The 27,650-nt window shown below is 42.7% G+C and overlaps 2 long non-coding RNA genes across 2 annotated transcripts in view; one reads left to right on the forward strand and one right to left on the reverse strand.

Annotated features, from left to right (window-relative positions):
* Positions 1-1,678: 1,678 nt before the first annotated feature.
* On the reverse strand, positions 1,679-2,595 carry LOC144586280 (uncharacterized). Its single transcript, XR_013541014.1, has 2 exons — positions 2,437-2,595; positions 1,679-1,865 (listed from the first exon to the last, which is right to left on the reverse strand). It is a non-coding gene; the product is annotated as an uncharacterized LOC144586280 (long non-coding RNA).
* An 18-nt stretch (positions 2,596-2,613) lies between these two features.
* Positions 2,614-27,650, forward strand: part of LOC140704570 (uncharacterized) — a 32,425-nt gene continuing 7,388 nt past the window's right edge. Inside the window, exons 1-2 of the long non-coding RNA XR_012083830.2 lie at positions 2,614-21,185; positions 24,595-24,689. This is a non-coding gene — a long non-coding RNA (uncharacterized LOC140704570). The remainder of the gene's footprint in view (positions 21,186-24,594; positions 24,690-27,650) is intronic.

Genomic DNA, 27,650 nt, shown 5'->3' on the forward strand with positions numbered 1-27,650 from the left:
GGCCCAATTCACCAAGGCAAGGAATCAAATGACCATAATCCACTAAGTGCACTCAAGTGAACCTCTTCATTTTTTTGCCCTTCTGTGAGGGGAAGTCAAGCACCTGTGAAGAGAAAAAAAAAACACAAGCCCACACTCATCTTGGATGGACTGAGTCATGACAGACGGATGTGTATGTGTGTGAGCTCGAGTAAGAAGAGTGTGCGCTTGCAATGCGTTTTGTGTATACAGCTACAGGCTCTCTTACACATACACATGATAGAACCCCTCCCTTCAAAAATATCTTTGCTTGCTGTCATGATGACGCATATTTTCTTAGCGCCATACGAAAGAAAATGCAACAAATCTTCCTAAAATATAAATAGGCTGCTGTTGTCCTTTGTTTTGTGAGTGCTCCCCCCCCCCCCCCAAGATCTGGCCTTTGGACTTCGGTAGAAAACCTTCCTCTTCTACTCACATTTTTTGCACTTAACCCTTTTTTTCGAGTTGTCCTTCTCCTTATATTCTCCGGCAGTAGTCCAGGGAGAGCCAGATCACTTCCCCCCCCACACACACACACCGCTCCAGAGGAAACAGAATGCGCCTTGTTTCGGATATATCCATACTAAAGATGAAAAGTACCCACAACTGAACATAATGGGGGTGAGCATGTCGGGAAAGAGGGGAACAACTGAGGACATCGGTGGGGAGAACATTTCCCCCCCCCCCCAGTTCCCTGAGTGCCAGCCGCAAGAGAAACAGAGCTCGGGAATGGCTAAGTGGGACCATCTCCCCATTAGGTAGAAAAAGTATCACCTAGTCCTACATTTGAAATAATTAAATCAGTCCCTTCCTTGTGGGTGTTCTCTTTTTCCCCCCACCTTGCAGGTAATGGGAACTGGCCTACCCAGGTGTTCCAACTCTTAATTTTTGCCATAGGACCGAGGCACTCTGGGTCAGCCCTCCCTTTTGTTGTCTTCGGATTGGCTCCCAAACCTGTCAGTCAGTAGTGACTGGGCAGCATACTCCGGGCGCGTCGCCTCTCCCTCTTTCCTTCCCCCCCACCTCCTTCCCGCCGCCGCCGCCCCGTCGAGGTGCGCCTCTCGCCCTGCGCGCTGGTGCGGCTGTAACTCTTTGGGCTGAACCAGGGTGGAAAAACCGGCAGCGCGACGGCGGCGGCAGGAGCGGAGGGCAAGACGCGGACCAGAGAAAGGGTGGCAGCCAGTTTTCCCCGCTTGTTGAGCTGGTGGGAGAAGGACGAAGGAAAGCCAGTGGTCGCGGAGATCCGCCCGCCGTCAGAAGGGAAATCCGGCTCCCGATTCTCTCTTTTGAGTACACCTAAAGGAAGCTTTGCTGTGCCGGGCAGGAGCCCTTGCAGTCTGGTCATGGCTCCGAGATTGGGAAGAGTTAGGCGCTCCTTCCTTTCTTCGCAAAAGCGGCTGCAATCCGCCCCAAGTCCTGGATGGGCATCCTCAAAGGTGATGCGGCGGCCGTCCGTCTGTGCCGGGAGTACGCGAAATACCTCGTGCGGTGGTTAGGTTGGCAGCAGTCCGTCGGCTTTCAGCAGGCAGGGGCATCTGGTTTCTTAACGTGAAACTGACTTTTCGGGTTATACGCATTCGGTTTTTCTCCGCTTCTTTCGCGGTCATAGGTTGCTTTTTCTAAATGACACAACTTACGCAAACACGTGGTGCAGTAATTGTATGAAGAGAATAAAATTCTTTTATTTTTTTCCCCCTTTCCCTTCTCATTACATTTCTTTTTTAATTCCTATTCGAGCTAAAAATATTGTCCACAGGTAGTAACGATTGCCGATTGGCTCCGTCGCCTCCTCCGCCTCCTCCGGATTGGTCCGCCGGTATCCAGGAGAAATCACGTCAAACATGCTGGGAGGGAGGGAGGCAGGGAGGGGGAGAGTTGGAAGGGAAGAAAAGCGGGGAGGGGAGGGTCAGGCGGAGGGAGGCCGTCGGGGGGCTTCTCCGCGGCGGCGCGCGGAGGCACGTGGCGGAGCGAGAGGACCGAGCATCGCAAAAAAAAAAAAAGCGCGCATTTGGCGCGCGGCCCCGCACCTCAGCTCAGAGGAGCCGCAGGCGTAGTAGACGAAGCTTTGCGCGCGGCTCGACGACCCCCTCCCCCCCGCCCAGTGAGGTGGAAACGGTTAGGGTCAAGGCCAGGTGGTTTTCGTACTAGAAAAGCCTCAACGGGGGGCGGGGGGGCAGCTCGTGAGCTCTCGTTGGTAGTGGAGGAGGGTAACGCTTCAAACACGAACTGTACATCTAGAGCTGCTGTTCTGGGGAAGGGCGTCCTCCTTCAAATGCCCGTTCAGCCACGGAGCTCACTAGCTATAACCTTTGGAGTCATCCCCATCTCACATGCTCAAGGAACATGTGTGCATGGGGAGGGCTCGCGCGGGGGGGGGGGAAAGGCAGGCCGTAGGAAAACATGAACTTGCCTTACCTGCCGCTCCCGCCATGCCGCGCAGCCGTGCGCCAGCACTATCCAGACACAGAGAGTACATCTTCCCACCTTTGGGACGGAGGGGCAGCCTGGGGAGGGCAGCGGCCTTCTGGGGGGCGCCTCTGTTCTATGCACGTGCCAGCGGACTTGGATTCAGTAAAGCCCTTCCTTCCTTCCTTCCTTCCTTCCCAGTGCGTTGATGGGGGTCACTGAGTGGCGCCCTGACAAGAAGAGACTGCATAACTTTGCAGCCGCCCAGGCCTTTCTTGAAAGAGGCGGGGGGGGGAGGGGGGAACGGATGGGGGGATCTGGACATCAGTCTGAAGTACTGCACAAGGTTGCTAGCAAGATAAAATGGGGCTAGGAAGAAAAGTGTGTCACTTTTGTGCAAAAGAATAGCAGTGTAACAATAATTGCATTGAATAATAATAATAATAATAATAATAATAATAATAATAATAATAATAATAATAATAATAATAATAATAATAATAATAATAATAATAATAATAATAATAGTTTGTTAAATCTTGTGCATGTTTGCTTGAAATAAATCTCACTGGTCAGTGGGACTTACTCTCTATTCAGTTGGTTCTGATCTCAGCCTTAATTCAGTTTCTATAAATACAGTATATAAATGAAAGAGGGAGTTCCCTTTGTAAGCATAGTTTAAGTGTTCTTATTTGTGGAGCTCACTGCAGCACACAGGTTTCTTTTCTCTAGGTCCATTTTGTCATAACAGTACTATGAGGTGTAAGTTAGGCTATAGGACAGAGTGACTGGACAGTCACTTTACAGCTTCAAGTCAACCTAAGTGTCTGTAGTCCAGCATGTGGGCCACAGCATGACACTAACTGTCAGTAGCCCTCTTATGAGGCATACACCTCATAAGATGCATCCTTTCCAAAGAAGCATTCCCCATAGGGAAAACAGAATACTTCAAATATGGCACATCCGCCCACATTCTTTTCTAACTGCCATATTAAAATAATTGCATAGCTTTAAAATTTGCTGTTGGATGAATCAGGAACACCTTTACAGTTTTTCATAAAAGTAAGGAAGCAATTTAGCCAATTATAAAAAAATAAACATTACAGCCTCAGAAACAGGATGAATACAAACACAGGTCATACACAAAATTCATAAGAGTATGACTTTGTTGCAACCATGGATCAAACTGTGAAAATTATGTTTAAAATGTGGGTGTTCATGAAGTTCTGAGCTGGCAGCAGAGCTATAAGATAGGAATTTGTTCTAAAGGGCTCATCTCCCAACTTTCTAGCATAACATACTATATAATCTAACTAGGATGTCCAGATTTGGTCATCCTTCAAACAAGCCCAATACAATCACTGAGTGAGCCATAACTAAATTCAGTATCACAGCTGAGTTCCTACAGGATAGAATCACTGTGTATTAGTTGTGTATCAGTGCATGCAGCCTTTTAGTTTGTGGCGCCTACAACTTGGTAAACAAACTTCGAATAATCTGTTTTCACAGTTAGTCCAACCCTACGATCCTGATTTATTGCTCTGAGCAATCTAGGATTTATAAGCCAATAATACAGTAAATACTTATTTTAAGTTCTGTCTCATAAAGGAAGACAGAAGCCAGGATCCTTGGTTCAGAGGCACAATTTCTGGTTTGTTCCAAGCAGGAAGAGCCATGCAGGAATGATTGGGTTGATATAGATTCATAGAACCATAGACTCATGAGGTTGGAAGGGGCTCATAAGCCATCGAGTCCAACTCCCTGCTCAATGCAGACATACAAATTGAAGGATATCTGCCAGGTGGTTGTTTCACTTGAATGCCTCCAGTGCTAAAACACTCACCACCTCTTGAGATCATTGGTTCCATTGCCGCCCTGCTCTAATAGTTAGGAAGTTTTTCCTGATATTCAACCGGAATCTGGCTTCTTGTAACTTGAACCCATTATTGCATGTCCTACACTATTCTGTGGGATGATCTTCTGTAAGAGTTAGTACTGCTAGATCCAGTCATTAATTCCTATGATCAATCATGAGAGCTATTCTTCATAGTATCAGAAAACTGCTGGAACCTCAATGGTGGTTTACCATTGGGGCTATACTGGGGATCTTGATGGGCTAAATGCACCCCATGGGCCATATGGGTCCCGCCTCTTATTGGCCTGTTTACCAAGTTCATGTTGACAGTAGTGCAGTACTATTAGAGATTATTGTGTCATTCTGGAATAGTTATTATTAATATGGGATAGAAAAAAATAACACTGCTGTGAAATTTCTATTGTGGATTTATGTTGGTATAAGTGTAGTTGTATAACTGCAGTGACAGATTATTCCTTAATACTGTAGTACATTGCTACTCACAGTCCTAGTTGTGCACCAGTTTATATCACTTCTTAATTAATGGCAGTTTGGCGTATTCTGTGCAATGAGAGACAGAGAGATTGGTCAGTGATGTTGTAGAATATGTGGCTGCAGGTGTGTCTATGTGAATATTCATGAAAACAATTGCTAAAGGCAATAATGACTATTGTGGCATAGAATATAATTCTCATCAGTCATGGGTTATCTCCAGATATCAGGCTACAGAAAGCATCCAGAGAAAGATGATTTTCCTGTGCCATCCTCTTTCTGTCAGCACTTAGGGCCCCTTTCTCCAGTGATGACATGGTATGTTTCTGTATCTTTAGGGTTATGCATCAAAGCTTGGAAATGTTGTGTTTTTGGACTTTGGTTCCTAAAATCTCCCTGGCCGTTCTGGCTCTAGGATATTGAGAGGTCCAGTTCAAAAAAGAATTTCTTCTAAACTCTTTATGTTATGTTAAGTCCTGTCAAGTTGGAATCAACTTATAGTGACCCTAACAGGGCTTTCAAGATAAGTAATGTATTGCATATGAATGTAAGAGAAGGGAGGTAAGGATAGCTAGTCACAGTAGTTTAATGGCACTTTTACGACTACAGGCAGAAGGGTATGCCTTAGAATTCCAGTTGGTGGGACGACAACGGGTAAATAGCAAGGGGAGGAGGATGCTTTGCTTGTGGACGTCTCTGAAGCATCTTGTTGGCCAACTGGTGGTCAACTGGAGAAGCCTACAATTAGATCCAGCCTATGAAATCTCATGCTTGAGCCATGTACATGATTATTGGCATATGACCCAAATTGAGCAGTTCTGCTTTCATTATTATATACAGTAGTGGGGAAAGATTGGTACACATGCCATCTACTGCACTTAGTTCCAGTAACTCCTGCATTGTGCCAGCTTCCAGAGTGATGCCTAAATTGATTAAGCCATTCAGGGCCATAAGGATTAAAGTAGCCTTACCAAGCAAAGATGCTGAAGATGAGTGAGAAATTGGTTCTATTCTTTGTGGCTCAGTCCTAGCATAATACAATCCATCCTTAATTCCCCAGCCCCCCCCCAGTAATAATTTATACATCTGGGTTTTCACCCACATTTTTTTCCTCAAGGGCGTATCTGGTTGATGCTGTCACTCCAAGGACAAATCCATTGAATTTGCTTTTGTGCAATTACTTGAATGTCATAATAATACCATGTGACCTGAAATATCACACAGACATCTGGACATTCAAGGCCTTTTGATCCTGTACTTGGAACCATGGTGCTGTTTCTCTTTCACCATATGACCCACTTTCACTGGGACAGAAGAAATCAACAGTGTACCAAGGCAACAAGAACTGCACTATAGCAGCATTGCTCCCCACCTTCAGAAAAAAATATATGTCCGTACACAGCCTGAAAATAAAACTTAACACTACCACTGCCATGTAACTCCTTTGCCTTGGTGTTTCCTGCAGACTAAGCTGAACCACTAGCAGATTCTTCTTCTTGCAAGTAAAATTACAATTCCAGGAAAGCTTTTTTCTAATTTCAGAGGAACTATGACAAAATATCTCTGCTTTGAAGAAGATTACAGTAAAATCTAAAGTACATTTGAATGGTGACAGAAATAACCCACAGACAATTAAGATGACAGATTATTTTTTAAATTGCCATCGGTGGATTTCAGTAGTACTACTTTCAGAGCTCTTATATAGGTAAAATAATACTTGGCCACAGATCTTAGGAAGAGGGATTATTTGTGTGTTTCAAGTAACTATGAAATGTAAGCTGCATGGTGAGATTATAAAATGCAGATAAATTGCCGCAAAATAGAGATTAGTATCTCCCATGAATAACCCTTGTTAAATTGAGAAACAGTTTGTAGACTAGACAAGAAATGTCTCTTTCCTCAAAAGCATGTGCAGTTGATTACTGGTTCTTTGCATGGTTGAGTAAGCACAACAAAATTCCGCTACAGTATTCTGTCATTCCTCCACAGCTCGCAATACCTTCCTGATTCTGGCAAATATTTTTAAAAGACTGTCACCTAAAATATCAGAGAGAGCATTGCCAAATCTGCTAGGCTTTTGATAAACATGAAACATGTGACCAGTTCCAACTTTCATTTTCACTCTGTTTTTAGTTTTTTGAGTGGATGTGAAGGTATAAAAAAATTAATACTGTTATGAAACCGAGTGGTGTTGGTAGGCAAAGCAAGGAAGGAAGAGAAACAGGAGAGGTCAAGGCACAAGAAGGGGAAGGGGTTGCCAAGAAGGAGGCATAAAAATTTCAAACACAGGAAAAGAAGAAACACCCATCCAGAGTGGGAAAGTGGGAAAATCAGGAACTCCCACTACCACAGAGCAAGTACACATTCATTATGGGTATACACAACAGTCACAATGCTGTCTCAGTGTGGGACACAAAAAGCCCTGAAGCTAACCTGCAGCTTACCCAAAGCCAATGCAAAGGTTATTTTGCTAGGGATTTTCCCCTTCTGTCATGTGAATTTCACGGATCAGATGAAGGTCCGTACCAAGATATATTGCCAGTTTGGTTCAGTTTGCGGCTGATGAGAATGTTCCTTTCTAAAGAGTCCTGCCAGTCAGATCAGACAACACCCATTGCTCATCAAGACAGACAAATAATCTGACCTAGCAGCTTCCTATGTTCTTGTCATTATGTTAACTCAAAGGAAGACAACCCTGTGGTCAATAGGCTGCATCTATTTTTCATTACCAAGCTTATCTAGCCACAGATGGCTCTACCTTTCAAAAATAAAAATAAAGATAGGTAAAAGAGTTGCCTGAAGTATTATTTTACTTTTCAGTAAGAACAACAATAATAAAAATATATTTTCACCATTCTCATGTTTTGTTCATACTGCTCCTAAAACTGTTAGGCACTATACTGTGCACTTTACTATACTGTAAAGACAACTCTAGGCTGAGATGTTCAGTGCTCACAGAGCCAGGAGGGAACAAGGCTGTCTAAATTAAAGACGAGCCTGGACAAAGCATAAAGAAAGAGGAAAGAGGGAGAAAGCAAGGGAGGATAACTAGGCAGAAGGAACAAGACCTTACAATGAGCTTAAATATAAGGAGTTTATAGCAATTACAAACAAGGTGGAATCTAGCTACGGTGGTAAAGGAAAAATAAGGAAGCGTTATAAGAGCCAAATGACAAGACATGAAAACTGAGGGTTTAAATGGGAGATGAAAGATGTGATAGGAAGAATAAAAGATTTATCAACAAAGAAAAGAACCAAAAACTGAACTCATTTCGGAATTAAGTATGTTATGTTAAATGCGTTGTATGCAATTTTAAATTTCTGTCTTTTAAAATTAGCTACATCTCCCACATGAGGCAATATGTCGACTGAGGTGGGCAACTCCCAGAGGGACAGCACAACTCCCATGCCCCTGCATGCCCAAAATATATATTTGTTAGAAATATATTTTTCTTCTATTTTTTCTATTGTAAAAAAATGCAATTTTTTAAGGCAAGTGGTGGAGCAGGGACGGAGGGACATGGCAGAATTGCCACCCTAAAGGGTAGAAGGGGCATGATTGGAGCAAAACAGACTAAAAGATTTGTTTGTTTATTGTATGATTTGTTTATGTGTGAGAGGGTTGGGGAGTCCCTCTGGTGATCCCCAGGAACAATATGCTGCCCGTGGAATACTGTTTGCCAAATCCTGGTTTATGCCAGACTTTGAACAGATCTAAATTATTGTCCTGCCCTTCAGAATGGAAGGTAATGGTAAACAACAAACAAAAAGAGAATCAGAGTAGCAAATATCCTTCCTTCCTTCCCTTATGCCCTGTCCTGTCAGCAGAAGCCCAGCAAGGCTTTGGGTGTAATCACAGAGTCTTCTGACCAATCTGACTTAATGGTAGGATCGTCCTCTTAATAGGTGACAGTGTAATATTATTAGCTCTGCCCATAGAAATGTGACAGATTTAGATTTGTCCCTGTTCAAATTAAGATGGTGGTGTTGAAAATAAAACAGCAGTCAATTTACAACAAAGAATAGAAGAAAATAACACTGAAGCATAAGTATGACAAATTCAAACCAAGCAAAAATTAGAAAAATTGTGTGTCGTCCTTAAAATTTCATAAATGAAAGAATTTGGTGACAGACCACTAAAAACTGAATAAACAGTGAGCTTTTGTGGATAAAATCCACTTCTTCAGGCTTAAGCACCAAAATTATATGGAGAGTGCAGATAATTTGTAAATAAGAGTCCAGAAATTTAATGTCAGATGTCTGTGCCATGTCTGCTTGAGGTGAGTTAAATGCTGGCTGCTGGTGCTTGAGCCTGAAGAAGTGGATGTCATCTACCAAAGCTCACTTTTTAAAAAAAAAAATTGGTGGTGGTCTAATAAATGTATCATCTACCCTTGTATTTTTGTCAAACCAAAGAAGTGACTCTGTTGGGCCATCAGGAAAAAGACAAGAAAAGAGGGGGAAAGACCTCCGTAGCAGAGAAAGATAAGATAGAGAGAGTATATCTCATGCTTCCCCTTTGTATTTTGCATAGTATATCTTGGCTATGCATGAATAGTGCTCTATAATTAACAGCCCTTAAGTGTCAAAGTCTGTTAGATGGATGATTTTAATGTGAAAGCCAGTCATCTCTGCCATAGCTTTCACCATTCACAATGCTCTGTTATTTATTTTGACCTTCACCCTACCTTTGCTTCTTATCTAACACCAGGACTTTACACTGGGGTGAAAAACAGTAGCCCTACAGATATTTTTGGCCAATTCCCATCCTAATCAGTGGTGATGGCTTATGGCAACTGTTGTCTGAAATAAAAAATGGGGAGGGTCACACTTGCCTTCCTTGCTTAATGGCTCCTGCACTACAAAGTGGTGGGAGTACATGGCTGTTAAAGTAATATCAGTCTTCCAGACCATTGGGGTTGCTAAAATAATATTTAATTGCATCAGAGATTTGCCCCCAAAGATCCAGAACGTCCATCAGTGAAACCCCAGCCCTGCCCTTAAAGAGATTCCTTGCTCTACTGTTTGAGGACTGAGAGTGCCCCTCATGTTTGGTCATAGCAAACATATACCAGACTAGTGGCTTTCTTTTCCATCTCTTTGTTCTCTTTGTGTTTTCCGTGGCTGGCATGAGAGGTGCTTCCAGCCAGAGGGCTCCTGGCACTGCCAGTCGAGAGACATTGTGTAGCTCGTATTCTGCCTTCTCTTCCTCAACAGAATATTTTGACAAAGGATGGAAGAAAAGGTAGGAAAACATGGGGAAGAAACTAGTGGTTGGCACCGTTGTCTGGACTCTTCCACTCCTTTGTGAAAACATCCGTGAAGGAGGCAGGTCACATTGCATGATGAAAGGTTCATCTAGAAATATCCTTAGAAGAAAATGTAGAACATTCCTATATGCATAGCCTTTGCATTACAGAACTGGGTTGAAAAGGATTTTTTTTTTTTTTAATTTCCTACCATGATTAGATCATACACTCTAGCAGTAGATCTGATAACTCGTGGTTTTGGCTGGCTTGCTTCAACTTTTCGAGTCTCATCCCATTTGAACAGTGAAATGAAAATCTGCACCTACTGGATCTATTTCTCTTGCACCAAGGTATAAAAATCTGAATAAAAACTGGATAAGGATGATTTATCACTGGCTTGCCCTATGATTAGATTAAATGGTGAAACATTTCAAACTATCTTCAAGCTCCCTGCCTCACCCCTGCACAACACTCATGCTAGAAGATGAAAGTTCCCTGCATATCTCTCTGTCCCTTAAACAAACACATTATGTGCTTTTTCTTGACCCAGCTCCCGTTTCCTCCTTCTCAGAACTGGATGTTTTAAAAAATCCACCTGCTGTCAGATAAAATCTATCTCTTTTCCTCCTTAGACTCTTGAAGAATTTTGCTGCTTATTCCCATATCTGTGCTTATATCTCATCAGGCACTTCTTCCAATTTCAGTCTTAATGTATAACAACCCCAGTCTCACCTCCTCTCATTGGACTTCTAACCTTCTAAGCCAGGGGTCTCAAACTCAATTTACCTGGGGGCCGCTAGAGACAGAGTCTGGGTGAGGCTGGGCCACATCAGATTTTCCGCCAAGTGGAGCAAGAGCCTGAGGAAGCCGCCCAGGAGTTTCCTTAGCCAGGAGACAGGTGGGCTGGCTGGCAGGCTGCAGTTCTGGATGGAGGGTGTAAGAGGTGCTGTCTTGGGAGAGAGCCGGCGAGCGAGGCGAGGCTTTTTTTTTTACTCTTGACAGCAGAGGATGTGTGGGCGCTTTGGGGGGGCAGGCAAGGTGAGGGCCACAAACTATCATCTGGGGGGCCGCAAATGGCCCCCGGGCCACATGTTTGAGACCCCCTGTTCTAAGCTGTGATGAGAAACCAAGGCTGTGATCTTAGGAAAATGTACTTAAAATGTTATTCTCTGTAGAACCAAACTGTTCTGTCAGGCTGCTTGAAAAATCTCCATATTTCCCACAGCATGATCTCTCCTCCCATTTCAAATGCCCCCACTCCAGTATATTTTTACAACTATCTAATTTTGCATTTATGAAGCTTTCATAATGGCATCTTTGAAGAATTTTAATGCGAAACAATATGAGAGAAGCAGAGGGAAAATGAAACATGTTTTGCCAAGTGGTACTCACAACTCATTAAACCTGGGAAGCAGCCATGATTTTTATGTAGGATAACCTCACTTATCTAAATGGCCTGTGAAATTTCCAAACCCTAATTAGACTTTAATTATGTTTTGAGTAAATAAATATACTACTTGGAGGATTTAATCAGAGTTTGAGTAAATACACATACTGTACTAGTTATATGAATGCATTGATATGGAACAATATGAACACAGTTCTACAGAAGAATTTGTAGAGAGTAGAGATGGGCATGAACCAAACCACGAATTGGAAATACTGACAAACTGGGCTGGTTTGCAGTTCAGTTTGTGACCCAGTTTGGGAATCCATTTTGCTGAAGCAAAAGAAAGCACCGAACTTTTTGCCCCTTGGCACTTGGCACTTGCTTTGGCAAGTGCCTTGAAAACTGAAATTTTACACATCCTTGACACATGCAGTTAGCAGGGCTGGCCCAAGACTATTTATTACCTGAAGCAAAAGACAAGATGTTCTTACACACCTTAAATGCCTAGGAGGTGACTTGGCTAGCAGTTTTAAGTTTCCTTTAACATATAGCAATGATAGGTTCCTGAGAGTGGGGTGGGGTGCAGTTTAGAGTGAGCAGGAAAGCAGGCCATTTTAGCTGTATAGAACACAGATCTGACCTCCGTTAAGAGGGAAGGACCGGAGACTTATGAACCATTGCTTCTACCTTCTGGTGACCTTAATAGGGTTTCCAAGGTCAAGTAGATGTTCAAGGCGTGGTTTACTATTGCTACCCTCTTCCCCACCCCCTGTGAATTTCCAAGAATGCCAGTGCAGGTCTTCTATTCTGGTTTGTCTCTCTGTTACCCCCACCCCCCCACCCCCAACACAGAGAGAGAAAGAAGTAGTAGTGAGTGTGGGATCTCCAAAGTGGATCAGAACTACAGTGCAGAGGGGAGGAGACCTCCCACAGCTCATATCTGAATCACTTGTACCTTATAGTTGCAGTGGGGGGGGGAATCCCATTACAGAATGCAGGCAGAGGGTATCTGATTCTGATGAGGAGGGCTTGGCAAGGAGACAATGTTCAAGCTCCTCTCCGCTCCGCTGCCATAACCAAGGAGGCTCTGTGCCCAGTCACACTAAGGCAGATATGTGGAAAAAAGCAGGGCTGCCACTACTTTACAGCAAAGCAAGGCTGCCATCTTATGTGCCAGGAGTTGTGGCCCACCAGGAACAGCCTCTGTCCTTTTCTCACGAACTCTCTCCACAGCTGTTCTCCTATTCTGGGTGACAAGAGCTGTGTCAGCCATACAACCTACATTCCAGGGCTTTCAAACTAGGCTGCCTATTCCAATAGCAGAGTTACAGGTTCAGCTGGCAGTCCAGTTGGCTTCTGTACATGGGACCTAAGTGGTACAGTCGTGGTTTTGCCTTACACAGCAAAAATGTCTTGGGCTGACCATGAAAAAATGGCTGAACACTGAGAGTATTAATTACCTGGACCCATACATTTGGCACCAGGCAAGTCTTCATGGAAAGCACATTCCAGAGTTGGAGGAGTAAGTGTACAGTTTGTGTATGGTTCCAAGGGCCCCCCAATGATAGTTTGATAGTAGCAAGTAAGCATCAGATAACAAATGGTGGTCTTTTACATATTTCAGGTCCAAGCTGTGTAAGACTTTAAAGGGGCAATAGCCACTGAATCAAGAAAGCAGGCCAAGGAAACCCCAACTTTTTAAATGCCACGAAAAGTTTCCTGCATTAAAAAAAAACCTAAATAAACCAAATGCTTACTCTTTAGTGTAATAAAAGAACTAGACTAATGTGTTCACTCAAGCTTGGGGAATATTAAATGGCTTCCAGGGTTGGGAGTTTTTGTTGGGTGGGGGCTGGATATTATCTTGGAACAATTTTAGGAATCAGTTATGTGCCTAAGGGTTGGGCCAGGCAACCTTGATTAAATTAAAGGACAAGGACACCAATCTCAAATTCTGCTGGCTCTAGCAATTAGGCATGCTAGCCCTCTGACCTTTTACTTCTCCCTGGAGGCGCCTCCTGCTTTGAAAGCAGCATGAGAAATAAGAGTGGAAGAATAACCATGACCTTAGTGTGGTAATGGAGGGAAGGGGCACCTGCAGTCATTAACCAAGTAGCCCACAACCCAATGCACAGGCACCGAACACAGGGGTCAGACTTTGGTTAATGGATCTTAGAGGCAACCACAGCCGAAATCAATCACATTTAACTTGGTGTTACCTTGCCAAGGCCATGATAGGGCCATGCATCACATATATGCTTGCTCAAGCCTGATATTCTGGATGTTTACTTTGAATTAGACCCTCCTGATTTCAATGCAACTTTCTACTATGTGAAGGGTACTTAGAATTATGTTGTTATTGTTGATATGGGCATTCAAGTTGCCTGTGACTTATGGCAACCCTATGAATGAGCAGTCTCCAAAATGTCCTGCCCTCAGCTGCCTTGCTCAACTCTTTGGAAACTCAGGCCCATGGCTTTCTTTATGCAGTCAGTCCATCCTATCTTTGACCTTCCTCTGTTCCTGCTGCCTTCCACTTTTCCCAGCATTATTGTCTTTTCTTGGCTTCTCATGATGTGCCCAAAATAGAACAGACTCAGTTTCAATATTTTTGCCTCCAGAGACAGTTCAGGATTGATTTGAACTAGGACTCACTTGTTCATTTTTCTGAGAGTCCAGGATATCTGCAGAGCTCTTTCTCCAGCACCACATTTCAAACAAATCTCCCCCCCCCCCCGCCACCCCCGGCAGCTTTCTTTCTTTTGTTAAATATATATTTTTATGAACATTTTAGTAATGGGAACCAAGAACAAAAACAACAAATGTAACTTTCAACTAAGAAACAACTAATCATGTGATTGGGCGTGCATCATATACAATTTAAAAATTAAACCAAATATTATATACAGTTGTAAGCAGTTTTTCCTTTATCAGGGTTATTTATCTAATTAACAATACAAATTACACTTAGTGGACTGTATGACACACTTCCACATCGCACTAAGCCTCAAAAAACTTTGGTATTGTATATGTGCTTCATGTGTTTGATAGGTACAGTATATCACAGAAGTGAGTACACCCCCTCACATTTCATAAATATTTTAGTATATCTTTGCATGTGGCAACACTGCAGAAATGAGACTTGGCTACATTGTAAAGCAGTGAGTATACAGCTTGTATAACAGTGTAAATGTGTTGTCCCCTCAAAATAACGCAACACACAACCATTAATGTCTAAACCACTGGCAACAAAAGTGAGTACACCCCTAAGTGAAAATGTCCAAATTGGGCAATATTTTGTGTGGCCACCATTATTTTCTAGCACTGCCTTAACCCTCTTGGGCATAGAGTTCACCAGAGCTTCACAGGTTGCCACTGGAGTCCTCTTCCACTCCTCCATGATGACATCACAAAGCTGGTGGATGTTTTACTTCTTTTACTACCTTGCACACTTCCACCTTCCGTTTCCCTGAAATTGAGCTGCAGCACAGTGGCCAAGACCATACAGTGGTTTAACAGGAGAGGTTCCACTCAGAACAGGTCATGCCACGGTCGACCATACAAGTTGAGTGCCTGTGCTCAGCGTCATATCCAGAGGTTGGCTTTGGGAAATAGATATATGAGTTGGTTGTGGGTTTTTCAGGCTCTTTGGCCATGTTCTGAAGGTTGTTCTTCCTAACGTTTCGCCAGTCTCTGTGGCCAGCATCTTCAGAGGACAGCACTCTGTGCTCTGGTGTAGTTGGCTTGGGAGTGGAGTATTTATGGCTGTGAGATGGGCTTTTGTCTTTTTCTGTAGATGGGTGATTAGTGTGTCTTGTGGGTGTATGCTGCCAGCATTGCTGCAGAGGTTGAAGGGGTCCAGCGGGTCAACCTGCCAGTGCTCAGACCATACACCACACACTGCATCAAATTGGTCTCCAGGGCTGTCATCCCAGAAGGAAGCCTCTTCTGAAGATGATGGATAAGAAAGCCTGCATACGGTTTGCTGCAGACAAGCAGACAAAGGACATGACTTTCTGGAACCATGTCCTGTGGTCTGGTGAGACCAAGATAAACTGATCTGGTTCAGATGGTGTCAAGTGTGTGTGGTGGCAGCCAGGTGAGGAGTACAAAAACAAGTATGTTGTGCCTACAGTCAAGCATGGTGGTGGGAGTGTCATGGTCTGGGGCTTCATGAGTGCTGCTGGCACTGGGGAGCTACAGTTCATTGAGGGAACCATGAATGGCAACAGTATGCCAACTGTGACATACTGAACCAGAGCGTGATCCCGTCCCTTCAGAGACCGGGCCGCAGGGCAGCATTCCAACATGATAACGACCCCAAACACATCTCCAAAACGACCACTGCCTTGCTAAAGAATCTGAGCCTGAAGGTGATGGACTGGACAAGCATGTCTCGAGACCTAAACCCTATTGAGCATCTATGGGGCATCCTCAAATGAAAGATGGAGGTGCACAGGGTCTCTTAACATCCACCAGCTCTGTGATGTTGTCATGAAGGAGTGGAAGAGGACTCCAATGGCAACCTGTGAAGCTCTGGTGAACTCTATGCCCAAGAGGGTTAAGTCAGTTGTAGTCATGAGCTCATGTGTGGGGTTATTTGCATGCACCAGTGGGAGTTGTTGGGAGGTGGAGCCAGATAAACTAAAAGGGAGAGGTGAGGCAGATAAGAGTCAGTTAGTCAGTTGGAGAGTTAGATAGAGAGTCTGATGTGAGAAGTCAGAGAGTCAGGAGTAAGAGAGGCAGTTGAGAGTGTGGAACGTATAGAGTTAAATCTGAAACAAATTATTACAAAACTACTGACTACTTTACAGTTTTTGAGGAACCTGTTCATGTGAACTATATCCAATAAACCTGTTTTGTTAAACTTTACAAGCAGTATGGACCTCCATCTTTCTAAATAAATATTTTTGACAGAGATCAACTGGTGGCAGCGTAAAAGGGAACGTGGCATGGGCCTCAAGCTAGTAAAATAAACTGGGGACACATGGGCATGTCACAGCAGTGCTGGAAAATAATGGTTCATACAAAATATTGACACTTTGTGCCCTATTTGGACATTGTCACTTAGTGGTGTACTCACTTTTGTTGCCAGCGGTTTAGACATTAATGGCTGTGTGTTGCATTATTTTGAGGGGACAGCACATTTACACTGTTATACAAGCTGTATATTAATTGCTTTACATTGAAGCCAAGTGTCATTTCTTTGGTGTTGTCACATGAAAAGATATAATAAAATATTTATGACATGTGAAAGGGTGTTCTCACTCCTGTGATATACTGTGAAGTTCTTAAGTATATGAGATCGCTGTACAGGTAAGTGGTAAGTGGTTTCTTGAATGTCCGCTTAGAAGTATAGCATGTTTTGATATATGGGGCTGCAGCTTTCTTTACTGTTCAGTGTTCACACCTGTTCATGTGTTTGGAAATACAAGAGTATGAATGATCTTGATCTCCAGTGCCACATCCTTACACATCCTTATCTAATTCCTTCATTGCCACCCTTCCAAGTCTTAGTCTTCTTCTGATTTCTTGGCTGTCCTCTCCATTTGAATTATAGCCTGACATATTTTATTGTAGGACAGGAATCACTGTTAGATCCCCTTTCTGCCAGTGAAACACACACTGGCCTGCTAGATACTACAGTGGCATAGTAACATGCAACACACACGCACATGTGCACACACACACACATGGGGGGGGGAGGAGTTTGGAAGGGTTAATGTTTTTATTACCAGTCCCAGAGTCACCAAGCAGGATGACTGTTGCCTGTACTGGGATTTGTGGTCCAAAAAGTAACGTTTTCAAGTTCCGGCCCCACAGTATCCCCTGGGAGGTAGACTAAGCTCAAAGAGTGAAAAGAAACTGGACCAAGGGCATACCCTTTGTTTCATGAATGAATGGGGAGTATAACCCTCTGCCACTCCCAGTAGTCAGAGAATATAGCTATTATCACACAAAATGTAGTGGCAATGAATGTTTTTTTTTTTAAAAAAGGAAGAAGGTTTCATACACAGAAAGATTATTCAAAGGTCACTTCTGGTCCTCATTCCAGTTTAATGATATGTCAACAAAGTAGGTGTTATTGGTAAAAATACTACTGTTGGAGTCACTGAAAAACTGAAAACATCGGTGCCCTCAGCCCCATCCCATAATGCGTTCCAGCTAACCTAGGAGTCAATCATGACAAGGCAACACGAGCATATGAGCCCCATCCATGGAACAGAACAAAACATATAGTAAAGTACAACATTGCTTATTCCCTCCGAGGTGTTAATAGAACATGTGTGTGTGTGCTCAGCTGGCTTGGGAATTCTGGGAATTATTGAAACTGCTGTGGTAACTTAACATACGCAGCACCAGAAGGCATCCGCTAACTGTTTTCAATATTGTATTTGTTAAGTTCTGATTTTAATGATTACAGTATGTCTATTGCTGTTATTATTTAAGGTTGTTATTATTGTCTTGCTGTGAACCGTGTAGAGTGGTCTTATAGCCAGATGGGCAGTATACGAATTAAACAAAAACAAATAGCAGAAAGAAACCAGATTCCTGTGGACTTAATGCCTATAGTACTTTTGGTTACTCCTAGGAAGACATACATGATGGGTATGCCAGGGGCGCCATGTTGTAACATTAGCGTTTGGGGGCCTCTTGAGAGCCTTCGTTTACATACAGGAAGAGTTTGTTTCCAGTGTTCTGTAGCCAAAAGAACAGTTATGTCTACAAGGTCTGATTGATCTTTGTCTGTTTTCCTGCTGCCACAAAAGACTGTGGCCCTTGCCCCGATGTCTTTGGCTGTATAACTGTTGCCAATAAACACATTTTTCTGTAGCATTACAACAGTGTCACTACTCCAGTTTCCGAATGAAACTTATCCTGGGAAGCCTCCACCTCATGGGGATTTGGGAGTGACAGACATATGAAGGAAGATTTTGTTTCACAGGTAGAATTCCAGCCACGTAGTCCAACTGTTGCCCCCAAACTACTAGTGGGAAAACACAAATTGGCAAGAGACAACGGGTTTCAAAAGAAGAATCCTTTCCCGAGGCCCCTCATTTAACTGGAACGTAGCACAGCATCAGAATTGCCTCATTCAGCTAAATAGCCCTGCCCTGGACTGACCTTAGAACAGAAGCAGCATATAAAATGTAGAGGATTTGAATGGAGAATCATTTCTGGTGGGAAACCTTGGTAAAATATGTCAGATATCTAAACTTCCTCTAATTTGTCACACGTCAAGTTTCTTAGTGGCCAATACCTGCCACTCCAGGCTGTTGCCTGTTTGTTAAAAGCTGCTGGCAGGCATAATGAATTCCCAAAGAATAAATGACTGGCAATTAGAAGAGCAGGTCAGAGAGGGAGTGATGACTCATAGAAAGAACAAAACCCATCTTAGTATCTGATGACGTGCAGCCCATATAGATGGCTGCATGCATCTCCATGGCACTTTGTAAAACGACTAGCTTTCACACCATTACCAGGAAATAGGAGACAAAGCAGATGCTTCCAATTTTGCTGGAGCCCCAAATTTAGAAGCACAAGAACAAAGACGTACGTATCCAGCATTAACAAAAAGATGTCAACACGTTCTGAAGGTTGGAGTTCATGGGAGATAGAGAACTGAAGCTGCTGAGTCACTGAGAGTGTGAGAGCTGCAAGCATCAAAACGTGGTGATGGCCGCAAGCTCAGGAGGCTTTTTGAAAAGAAGGGAGGATCTTAATGGGTTCTTCTCCTACTCACCAAATTAATTGTTCTGCTCCCTGTCTCCAGTAGTGGCACTCACAGGTGTAAGCGGGGGGGGGGGTAGAGAGAGAGGTATGTGCTTTCAGAATCATATGTGAAAATAGTATTGGCACCTTATATCTCCAGGGCTGCACCCTTAACATATAACCTTATGGAAATACCAAACACAGTCCTACCCATGGAAATCCTTCAGGTGGGCAAATGCCATTCAAATACTCTGGGCATGGAAAAAGCAACTATTGTCACCTACTGTGTAGCAATGGCACTATCTGCTATATTTGGGAAATCATGGTTAAAAAACATGTGCCCACATGACTGACAGCTACTCCAGCATCAGGGAACATGGGGCTTCCAGCGCTTGCTGAACCACAATGGCCATGAGCCTTCACAGTTGCTTCTGTTGATAGGGCTGATGGAAGTTGCAGTCCACCAACAACTGAAAGGTCATGTGTTCCCCACACTTTCTGTGAGGAGGACCTCACATATGCATGCTAGAAATGTCTCCTTATAACCACAGGCTTGCCCATTTCAATAAGCAGCCATTCTTCCTTTCAACTGATGTGCTTTACTGAATTATGGGCAATGTAATGAGATCTGGCAGGCACTCCAGTTGGGGCATGGAGCCCCTGGATGTGAAATAATAACAATGATCCTAGAACTGCAGTGCTGGAAGGGATCCTATGGATCATCAAGTCCAGCTCCTATCAAGAGCAGGAAAACAAACTCCCAACCTCTGGCTCCATGGCCAGATCTCTGTTCAGGTCAATGTGGTTCCCAACCTTGGGTCCCCAGATGTTTTTGGACCATAACTCAGAAATCCTGGGTAGTAAAGCAAGTGGTGAAGGTTTCTGGAAGTTTTAATTTAAAAACTTGTGGAGAAAAAGTTTGGGAACCGCTGGTTCAAGCCACATCTATCATTGACTAGGGCTGAACACCCACGCGAAGTTAAACCACTGAAGGCCACAGTCCTTGGGAGTAAGTCTTAGTGGGAATTATTTCTCAGTGATATTATGAGTGATTTTACTAGTTGGACTCCTTTTCTCAATAATTCTGTTACTTCCATAGAGTTGCATTGCAATAAGAGTTCAGCAGGCTCACCATTTCCAGGGCTGAAATTTCTATGATGTATTTTACTCTGCATGCAAGGTCAGATTACAATATGTCTTGGAAGCGCATCTTCTCCAAAACATAAAAGGAGGCATTGTTTTCATAGACGAGGACAAAACGCTGGCCATCATTTTGTACAGGATTGATGAATCTGGATACAACAGTTAAAAGGAATTATTGGGGCAAGCAATCAAACAACCTGGAGACACAATAATATTCAGTAAAGATGAAATATCCCAGCAGAAAACTAAAAAGAAAATCAAACAATGCAACAGAGTTTTCTGTAAAGTGTAAACTAATCTAGGTCAATATTTGCAAGAAATCTCTCTCGCAGTGATACCACGGCTAGCTATATTACTGAAACCCAGCATATCCTAGTTTGTGGCACTGGATAAGGCAGTTATCTATACAGTACTGTATTAAGATAAAGGACATGATATCCAAAGTGCCAGTATTTATTGTGCCAACAAATCCAACAATGTTTAGTACTTACACAGGCAGCTGTGGAGTCGTGGGACTGCTACTGAGGGTTGCTAGATGGCAGGGCGCTGGCTGAAATGTTAAGGAAGTGCTGTGCTTCTTGGGGTCTCCAGGCAGGGCTAGAAAGAAGACTGCCAGGGGAAGGAATGCAAGAGGAAAAGAAAGTTTCATTTATTTGTATAAGGTGGCTTTGAACTATACATCTCCACCTATTCCCAGCTAGCACCAGGGATTACTCTCTCACCAATAAAAATAAAAATAAAAAAATTATTTGCATATGTGTTGTGTTTGCTTCCCTCCCTTACCTATCTTATTTCTTCCAGTGACATCATGAAAACCTGCCAGCCTGTCTCACATTTTTGGTCGTACAGTCTCAGAAAATAGGATGCTACTGATTTAGCACCTTTAGAGCTACTGCAGTTGCACGGGCTAGAATGGGTATGTTGGTCAAATATAAAATAAGTCCTTTAGTCACATTTGAGCTTTTGGGACCTTTTACAGACATTTCTTTGGTCTGCCTTCTTTCAGACTCTTCAGAGATTGCAAACCTGCAAGTCTGGGACACATTTGGAATATTAAAGCATTTCTGAGAAACATCTCAGGTCATTCTGAGACAGACAGACAGAGACCACTAATTCATTATGTTTATTTATGAAGTATTGATGAAATCACATCCAGAATTTCAATGGATTCTCTTCTATGTGCATGATTTTTACATAGCAAAGGCCCATCAAAATGCTATAAAATCACAGATTCTATTTGTTCCTATGTACTGCTAAGCAAAAACTACAGATTCAGTGCTTGTCAGAGCCACCATGACACAAAAATGTGGATGCAAAACATAAATCCTTGCTCACAATGTCTATAAGGAATCCCCTTCCCAAATCACCAGTACAGTATACCATAAGCCATTTCTCTGTGTTTTGATACTAATTTAGTTCCCATCCCATGTAAAATCATAAAGAGTAAAGAGTGATGCCTTGAATCCACATTTTTGTGTCACAGTGGCTCTTCAATCTGGGTTGATCTGGTTTGATTTTAGTTTAGTGAGGTTCACTTTGATGTCTACAGTCAATAATGTAAGCTTTAAATTTGTGATAGTGCGGAAAGGTACTGCCAAAATCATACCTCTTCCATTTGAGTCACTCTAGACATCATGCAACTTTTGTTTTATTATGTCTTGAAAATACTACTTTTAAGCAAACAGGTAGGCAGAGAGACTATTAGAGAAGATCTTCAAACAGACAGACCCACATATTTCTCTTTTAAACTACAGGTCAAAAACAGCCCAGTGGAATTGCTAGTGGGAAGACTAAGCACAGACCCACTCCAACTCTAATAGAGAATCTCCTTCCAAAGTGGCCTGACCTAAAAAAAACTTAGCATGTTAAAACAAATTGTATGCCGTCTAGTGCTTTCACTTCCAAAAGAGCTATCAGCATACATGTTCATTAATCTTATTTGTATCCATGCTTAAGTCTCCAAATTAGCAAAAGAGAACTCCTGTCTGTACCACAGAAATATAGATTGGGCCCAGTTGGGGGGGGGGGTTTCCTCTCCCTTCCCCCGAGTCAAGAAAGTGTTGGGTACAAATATGACAAAGTGCATGTTAGGGATCTACATGTTCAGTCTAGCTATGTTTAGACCCCTTTTCCCCATTGGAAGGAGCAGATATTGTGGATTATACTTTTGACCATTTGGCCAATAGACTTTGAAGGGAAGTAGGAAGATCAATGAATAATCAAGTAAAATTGCTGGATACAGAACAAATTTTCAGTGACTGGAGAAATTCAGTCAATGTAGAACTTCTGTGCCTGCAATTTATGCCCGCCACTTCTACAAAAAACTGGCAGAGGTAGGCTGATTCTGGTCAAAAATAGTCTAATTATCTTAACATTTTAGTTTGTTCTGAAGTTTACCTTTATTTCATATATGTCCATAATTTTAAATTGTGCAACATTCTGATACAAATAAAGAAAGATCAATATGATGGGCCCAAAGTGGGCAATTTACGGTTGCCCACACATAGATGGTGATAGATCTTCTGGAAGGGAGAGCGCTGCATTTCATGCAAATAACTCCAAGGGATAAATAACAGATTCATGGGCACCCAAACAAATTGTTTCCATAGACATTTTTATATAATACAGTAAATGTTAGCATTATCTATCATACAGTTTTTTTCCCAACAGCCTAACTCAGGGGTAGACAACTATGGTCTTCCAGATGTTTTTAGCCTACAGTTCCTATCAGTACTAGCTCGTTTAGGTAATCATAAGGAATTAATGGCCCACTTTTGGTCTATCATATTGACAACCAACAATGGCTGCTCCTTCCAATGGAGAAAAAAAGGGTGGCTATTTTAAACATAGTTGGACGGAACATGTCCATCCCTAACCTGCACTTTCAGTTCTTGGAGGCTTCCAGCTGTACTATAAGAGCCCATTCATTCAGTCTTCTCTCTGAGTACCTATTGTACTTCACTTGCTCTTTCCCTCCTTTCTGTGGCACTGTGGCAGCCTTGTTTGAAAGTAATCTTGATTGCAGAGCACAGTGCACTTTTTTGAAGTGCTCCCGTGTCTTATGGGTCAGTAGTTTCCAAATGATTTGCCTGTGTGCCCTGTATATCTGGAATACCAGAAAGAACCTATGGTAAGTCAGAAAGAAAGCTCTTCTGTATTCACCTCTATGGTACAGAAGCAATGTCAGAGGAGAGCAGAAGCAAAGAATTTCTTGGAACTCACCCAAGTGAATTTGGTAACAAGGACCCACGGCTTTCCAATTAATGGAGTCTGAATCACAAGGGGTAGGTTCCACATACCTTTCTAGAGTTGCCCACCAAATTTCTAGAGTTGCCCAGAATTTCTGAGGCTGAGTCATAATGCTATCGACTTACAGATTGTCAACATGGAAGGACACAAACTAAGAAACAAAATCAGCCCCATTTGGGGGGAGTTAATGTTTGTGTAGGTCAGTTGTAGTACACAAGTACACCCATATGCAGAGAGAAGTTGTATCTTTGTATAAATGGTACACATCTGTCAGGCATGTGCGCACTTGTGCACCGTGCTACCACTATGGATGTATTAGCATTCTAGTTTGTCCTTGCACAATAAATGAGAAATCACAAGAATTTTGCTTCTTCCAGCAAGATGATGAAATTTTGATAGTTAGTGTCAGAAAGAATTTGTCCTTATGCACTAGTTTTTGAGCGTTTCTCTCTGTGCGGAATACAGAAGTGAGGCACAGGAAACTAGACCTACTGTAGCATGTACCCAAAATATCTGACGGAGGAGAATTCCTTCCATAGAGAAAAAGTCTGTGTCCGATGCCAGGCACTTGGAAAACAGATGTTGACAATTCTAACTTTTTTTTTGGGGGGGGTGTATTCATACGTCAGCTGTGCTTGAATTACAGAAGTGCAGCCACCCTAAGTAGAAAGCCTCTATGTTTGTCGAAAAGATGTTTTAAGTTTAGCAAAGGAGCATCTGTGAGAAAAATGAGCCCAAAAGCAAAGGAATATCTCTGCAAAGGACTGTGTGGACAAGTTCACTTGCAATCACTTTTGTAGATCATGGGGACCAATGTCCTACAGGCTGCATTTTCCCCCCAGGCATATAGGACAATCCTTGATATATCATCATGCTGTACGTGGTGTGTTGTTCTTCTACATTAACTGCATTCAAACCAAAACCACATGCAGAGCAACTGAAAACAGTACAAGGAGAGATCTCAAAGCATGAGAGACAGGTCCTCCATCCATTACCAGGCCCACTTATAGGGGGCAGAACATGCCAGCTGCCAGCTTTTGTTGCTGTTTAAAACAATTATTTCCTTGTGTCTTCAGGAGCACTCCCACAGCACCATCTACTGTTTCTGCAGCCTCAGCATGTAAAAGACAGAGGAGAACACTTGGAAAAAAATTCAGGGAGTAGTTTTCAGGTGGGTGGAGTGTATGTTGTTTGCCATTGTCACAGCTGAAGTAAAACACATCTTGTGCAATGAGCTCTTTGTTGGCCTCTTTGTGTGTGGTTTTGCAGCTGCTGCATTCCTTATTCACCTTTGCTGGCATTGCTAGGGCAACAGGAAGCAAATGGCATGGAATGACAAGACTTTTAGATAGGCCTGATTTTGGGGGTAGGGGCAGGTATAAACCATAGCACTCAATGCAACCTCAGTCCCTCTTGCTTGTATTTTATAGCAGCTGGTAGCTCATAATTAATGGGATGGTATAGGGAGGGTTGCATCCCAGTCAGAACAAAGCTTATTCCAGCCCCTAAACATTATGGATGTTTCCCTATCACAGAGCCTGTGGCATGTTTCAATATGCTGATTCGACTAAACGGATTTGAAATAATCACTCCCAACATCAGCTGCATCTCCACAGTTTCAGTACTGCTGCTTAATATTTGCTTAGTGATCCAGCTCGTCAGCATGAACCCCTATTTTGTCTGATTGAAGACTGGCTAAACGGAAGCCCTTCACATGCTGCTCGGATACTATGGGGCTAAGAGCTTCCATGTGGGAGTTTGGTCTCCCCCCATTGATGTCCAATCTCATGTCTAGATTTATTCCCAAATTGCATTTCGGTCATTCACATTTTTAGGACTGGATTAAGAGCGAAATCTTATTATTATTTTTTGTTTTTTTAATTTTTTTAACTGAACATCTAAATCTGCCAACTACAAACAAAATGCAGTACAGTATAAGATAAAAAAAGAAAAAGAAATGATAAAAATAATATTCCCCCCTCCCCTTTTTGAGGACAGAGATTCCAACCTCATTAAGTCCCAAATTTCCAAGTTTCCAGGGAGCATTGAAAGAAAGAAAAAAAACACAAATCATTTCGCCCTAAGCTTTGATCTCTCCCTGGGCCCAAACATGTATTAAGTTCCAGCTTTGTTTTGCATAGTCCCTTGGTTGTTCTCGTAGTGCTTCTGAGAGTGTGTCTAGTTCTATAATATCCAACAGCTTCTTCAGGAACTCCTCCATCGTAGGTATGTCTTCACTTTTCCATTTTTGGGCCCAGAGTAACCTAGCCGCTATAAATATATATATGAAACAATATTTAATTTCCTTATCAGTAATTTCTGGCATAATATTTAGTAGTGCTATTTCAGATTTGAAATTTAATTTCTTTTGAGTGAATCCTTTTATTATTTCCCTGAGCTGTAACCAATAACCCTTGGCTTTTTCACATGTCCACCACATATGATAATAAGTTCCTACTTTCTTTTTGATTGCAGCTTCACCATAGCTGGGTACGCACCCCCTTACTCATCCAGCTGGTGTGTCTCTGTTTGTGTTAAATGGAAACAGCAGAATATCACACACATTCAGTCCCCTCCCCATCCATCCATCCATCCATCCATCCATCCATCCATCCATCCATCCATCCATCCATCCATCCATCCATCCATCCATCCATCCATCCATCCATCCATCCATCCATCCATCCATCCATCCATCCAGTGGGCAAGAGCTGTCACTCAGGCTGCCCATACTGATTCAAAGCAAGGATGAAAATAATACTGCTGATACAATCCATCTGCAAAAGCTCTTTTGAGAAAGGACATTGCCGATATCACTACGTCATTTTGAATCAGTTCCATTTATCTGGACAAAGAGAAGAAAGCCTCTCTTTTTTTCCTTTTAAAGGTAATATCTGCATGGGGCAGATTCTGGGAATGCTAGAACGATAGACAGATGAGACAAAAATTTCCAGGGAAATTGGTTGCCCACTTTTCCCTTTCCTTTCCTTTCCTTTTCTGGCTCGTCGGTGGCTGACTGTGCTGGCAGTCATTGCCTTGCTACCCACCAGACAGCAATTCTAGGAAATGACGGCCAATCTTGGTTCTGGGAGAAATCACCATGAAAACTGCTAGGCATGTCTTTCAGAACTCACTGCCTGCTGCAGTTGGGGGAGAACAATCCAATTGTTTCTATCTGCCTTCCTCATTTTCTTTGTAGAGAAGGACTTTGGAAAACACTCAAGAGGCAAAGATGAGCCACACCCCCTTCCCTCCATAGCTCTTGCCATTTTTTGACCTTATCCCTTTTCTTTTACATAAAAGTCCTTAGAGGTTGAATGCTTGTTGCTCAGCCTTTCATGCACAAAAGCATCCATGTAGCCTTTGAAAACAATGGTTGCTTTTTTTCAAAAGATTAAAAAAGGATTTATGTAAACAGGTCAGGACAGTACATAATGAAAGATGTTCTGCTGAGCTAGAAACATGGTGACTCTGCAGGTATTTTTCCTTTCACCAGGAGAACATTATGTAGCCTACTTATAAACTTGCCATGGAGGCAAGACAAACAATTTGTAAGCAATTAATGCATACAGCATGGTAGAGTCAGTGTGGATTAGAGGACAGTGGTGTCAGAGTAGAAGCCATAGGCTTGGACTTGCATCTGATGTCCTATGGAGGGAGGATCAAGGACAAATAATTTTATGGCTGGATTTGTGCCTGGCCCTGCTCTAATTCGGAGGTTCTTTGATGCAACTGGAGTCTCATTATTTGCCAGCGCCATGCACTGGATTGCAATCACAGCTTTTCAAGATGTAATTTATTTATTAATATTTGCAGCCTGCATAGCAGAATGAACTAAGGCCTACCTTCATGCTTTGGGCTCAGGCAATCTAGAAAGTAGTGTGAAAATAAAAGAGTGGAGTGGTGGTGGCAACGTCTTAAATGGACCACTGGCCAATTTCATTCAAACAAGAAGTACCATTCTTCCCCAACACACATCCCAAATCTTCTTAGAGTTTGTTCAGATAACAAGTTGGTGCTTTTTCTATTACTCTTCTGCAGATGTCCACGCTAGATATTTTCTGAAAGCAAGACCATGCATAAGTCTAATCCCCAAAGGATTATAAAACTGTAACCACAAATAAGGGCAGCC

Source organism: Pogona vitticeps, chromosome 2, assembly GCF_051106095.1.
Source record: "Pogona vitticeps strain Pit_001003342236 chromosome 2, PviZW2.1, whole genome shotgun sequence".
In the NCBI taxonomy this organism is placed as follows: Eukaryota; Metazoa; Chordata; class Lepidosauria; order Squamata; family Agamidae; genus Pogona; species Pogona vitticeps.